Below are 4,742 nucleotides of genomic sequence, written 5' to 3' on the forward strand. Positions count from 1 at the left end.
CGGGAGAAAGATGAGGCTTTCTGCTCCCGTAAAGATTTACAGCCTCGGAAACCCTATACAGGGTCGCTATGAGTCGAAACCGACCCCACGGCACATAACCACCACCACCCAATCACTCACTGGGAATTAAGAAGACGTTGGTTAGAAAACCCTCGTCAAGTAAATTCAAGGTACCACAACTACTTTTAAACTATGTTTATCAACTTCTTATGTTATGTGAGACTGCCCCTTCCTTTTTCTTCTTGATTCATTATATTTTGGCTGTTGAGAAATCTAAATCCAATCTGATTCTTGTTGTTGTTGTTTTTAAGTACCATCTAGTCAGTTGCCACTCATATCGACCCTGCATGGGATTTCTGAGGAGCTGTTGGTGAGTTTGAACTGCCGACCTTGAGGTTCAAACTGACCTTATTTATGGTCGAGTGCTTAGCTTACAACACCACACTGGAACTCTTATTACTTATAGATGATCTATTTATTTCCAATGAGAACGTTTAGAATCTTGTCTTATTTTTTTATTGTTCTGAAATTTCACAGTAACATACAAAATTTTATCCATAAATATTTGGGTTACTTTTAAGTTATCTCAGTTATTCTCAGTAATTTTTTAGTATTTTATACCTCTCAATGCTATTATAAATGGTTTCTTTTTAAAATTTTTCATTTTTATTATTATTATGATGTACAGGTGTATTATTTTACTTTGAGGTTACACTGCTTAAAACTGTTTTATCTTGAAATCTACTTGACTTCCTTGCCATTTGAAAGTTCTGTATCTACACCATTCCCTCTTTTTGCCTTGTAGGTGACTTCATTATACATTGATAAGGCTGGTTACCTATCTTCAGTCTTGTATGTTTGTTTTACTTTAAATCTTTTGTATCTGGATTGAGTTCTGGATGGTGGTGTCATGAATGTTGTTGGTTCTCAGTCCAAAGAACACCCCTTAGCTTTTTATTCTGCAAAGTTAGTTGGGTCATTACAAATTCCTTTAATTTCTGTTTATCAAGAAATGTCCTAATTTCACTGTTGTATTTGAGGGACAGCTTTGCTGGTATATGATTCTTGGTTGGCATTCTTATTCTTTGAGAATTTTGTATGTGTCATTTCATTGCCTTCTTGCCTGCATAGTTTTTGCTGAGAAATCTGAATTTAGTCTTATTGGTTCTCTTTTGTAGGTAACTTTTCGTTTTTCCTGAGCTGCTCTCAGAAGTCTTTCATTGCTTTGATTTGGTAAAGTTTTATTATGATATGTCTTGGTGATCTGTTGGTATCCTATTTGGGGTTTGTTCAGCTTTTTATATGCTTATCTTCTCATATTTCATGGTGTTAGGGACATTTTCTTCCAACAAATCTTCATAAATTTTCTCACTACTTGTCTCTTCCTATTCTGGAGTTCTGATCACCCATCAGCGAAAAGGAATATCTTTGTGTAGAGGAACATCTCCATGGTGTCCCACATAACTCAGATTTTCTTTGCATTTTTTCACTCTTTTTTCTGATTTTTCTTCTAGCATAGTAGTATTGATATATTTCTCTTCAAGCTCACTAATTCAGGCTTCCATTGCTTCCCATCTACTCTTATACCCTTTCAATGTATTGTCCACTACTGACTTCTTAGTATTTATCTTCTGGATTTTGGATAGCAGGTTTTGTATTGTTTCAAATTTTGCTTTTATTTTGTCTGTTTGTTCTTGTAGTGTTTTCCTGAACTCTAAAGTTTTTATTGTATTCTTGCTTTCCTTGATCTTTCTATCATTCCTTTGAAGGAACATAATTATAATTCTGTTGAATTCTTTTTCAGTTAGTTGTATTACCTTTTCTTCCTCCAAAGTGTCTTCTGGTCTTCTGGCTATGCATCTTGGTCATTTGAGATATTCTTTCTTGTTTTTTCATATGAGCTAAAATTATCTGTTGTCTCCCAGGCATTTTGAGGTTGTCATATTTGTAAATTCAGTTTATCAATAAATATTCATTGATTGTTGTCATTTTTCTGTGTGCGTTGTGCAGTTGTTGGACCTAAAGAGGAAAAAATCTCGGGGGTGGGGGGGGGGGGGAGAATCCTGCAATTCAAGGAGCTCACAGGATGGTTGTGGAAGGGATGTGGCAGCAGAGTTCTTGGCTTTTCTACTGCCCCCAGAACTCAATGTTTAGACTACTCAATCTGGAAGTAATCTGTAGGGGCCTTTAATGGAGCTGGTTTCAGGGCACTCAATCTGGAAGTAGTTTGTGAAGGCCTTTGATGGAGCTGGTTTCAGTGTGTTAGGACCACAGGGAAGCTGGGAGCAGGGTGACTGGTCAAATGCTGATACGGGTTTTATAGGTCTGGAGCTGAGCTCAACCTGAATTCAAGCACCAAAGCAGCACACCATAGTATCACAGTCAGCCCCACCTCATGCTGGCATGTCTCCAAACCATGAGGATCCAAACCACTTGGGGTTGGATGACAGTGGGTGCTGCATACACCAGGGGAATGCAGGGAAAAGAAGAAATCAAGCCTTTTCCATCACCCATATGATTGCCAGAACTCTCACTGTTGGCAAAGCAGCTCACAAGATGGTCAAGCTGCATCTGGCAGTCTGTCTCCCTCTATTACTGTCCTTACTCAGCCTCTCCTCCCAAAAATCACTCCTTCCACCTCTTTAACCTTTCTTCTGATGTTCAAGGTGCCAGAATTTTCATCTGTGTCCATTTATTTTTGTCTCTCATATCTTTGTTATAGAGAGTCTGTGCAATGTGTTTGCCTAGTCCACCATATTGCCAGAAGTCTTCTGTTCATTTTTTAAAATTTATTTTCTCTCATTTTTCATTTCTAATGTTTGCTACAGCATTGTCTTCAAGTTTGCTAATCATTTCTTATTCAATTGCTAATCTGCAATTAATCTTTTGAAATTTCTTCTATGTCTCTACTTACTTGTTTTGAGAATGAGAAATGCTTCTATACAGTAATTTATTTAATGTCCTTGTCTGGTAATTCTGTCAATTCTTGATTGGTTTTAATTGATAGCTTGACTGATCTCATTATGGATTCATTTTCCTCCTTTTTTGCATGCCTGGTAAGTTTTGATTATGTTCCAGACAATGTTAAATTGGTCATGTTGGTGCTGGATTCCCATAAATAATCTTTGGCTTTGTTCTTTAACAAGCCCTCTGTGCTTGTTGTTAAGATTTGTTAAATACAACCAAAGCAGTGCTTATTTAAAGAACAATTGTTCCTACACTATAAAGAAAATTATTCTGTATATCTACACAATACCCTGTGAATTTTAAGGTTTTCTAGTCTTTTTGGTGGTCATAAGTGTTATTTCCACCTGGCTTAGGGTAGTTTCCTCACATGCATGCCCTTTATGGTACTCAGATAAATGCTCCAAGGGAACCCTCTTTAGATCTCTGGAGCTCGCTCTCTCTTTGTGAAATTCTGTGTGTGTGTGTGTGTGTGTGTGTATGTGTGTGTGTGAAATTCTTTCCTCTAGTACTCTTATCTGCAAACTGTACCTGCCTGAATCTCCTCAAACACTCAGCTTCATCTACTCAATTCAGTAAGTCCACTGGGCTTCACATATGTTGACCTCTTTGTACTAGAGCTTAGGAATTCTCTCCAGGCAGTAAGCTTGGGCAATCCTAAGTTTCACCATATTTGTTTTCTTTCTATCAAGGATCATTGATTTTTGTTGGCTCATGTCCAGTGTCTTGAATACTGCTTTTTCATATATTTTAGACATTTTAGATGAGAAAGTAAATCAAGTTCCTGTTACTCCATTTTGTCCAAAGTGGAAATTTGGTACTCTGATTATAATGGGGTTTAATAAGGAAAGGAAATAATGTATATGTTCATTCCACCATATCTGATAGGAAGAACATTGCACATTTTTTAAAAGACACTGCTGCTTGTGGTATTAAACCTTTATTAACACTTAGCTCATGGCCTTGCAATTGCTTGTCTAAATTCAGATTCTCTAAATGGATTTCTTTAAGAGTGGAAATGGTCTCACTCATTTGGGAATTATCTCAGTGCTTAAATTGGAGCTCTATAAATGTTTGTTGAGTAAGTAAATGATGTTGTCTTATTGGTAAGGCTGCAAATATAAAATTCAAGACTGAAGGTAAAGGTGCTATTAATTAAAACCTCTGCAGGGAAATGTAGTTTTGGGGAACTGTTAACACTAGCACCTTCTAATGCCTTTGTGGCAGGAAACACTTACTAAAATGTAGTCACACATGGTTCTAGTAGAATGTGTCTGCAACTCTTGTTGTTGTTAGGTGCTGTACAGTTGGTTCCAGCTAATAATGACCCCATGTGGAACAGAATGCATATCACCTGGTCCTGTGTCATCTTGACAATAGTAGGTATGTTTCAGCTCATTGTCAGCAACACTTGGGGGAATTTGTTCTTGGTAATGCATCATAATTGTTTTCTAATCTGATCCTAGAGTAAACATTATTGTGGAAAAACAGAAAAATAAATCATTACAATATGTCTACTGTCTTATGTTTGGGTAATATCAATGTGGTTCTTAAAAAGATCCTTAATGTTTAATATATAATTTTAAAGACAAATGTACATATTTCTAAACAGTGTAGAGTTGTGCCATATACCTTTAATCTTTCAAAGTCTCAGAATCTGAGAAATTAGAGAAAGATAATTAAAATGTATCACTTATTAACTTCTTTGCTTATGGCACAGCATGGCATAGTATAGTATAGTGTGTTCAAGCACTCTTATTGTTGTTAAGTGCCACTGA

This window comes from Chrysochloris asiatica, unplaced genomic scaffold (genome assembly GCF_000296735.1).
Source record: "Chrysochloris asiatica unplaced genomic scaffold, ChrAsi1.0 scaffold00273, whole genome shotgun sequence".
Classification (NCBI taxonomy): Eukaryota; Metazoa; Chordata; class Mammalia; order Afrosoricida; family Chrysochloridae; genus Chrysochloris; species Chrysochloris asiatica.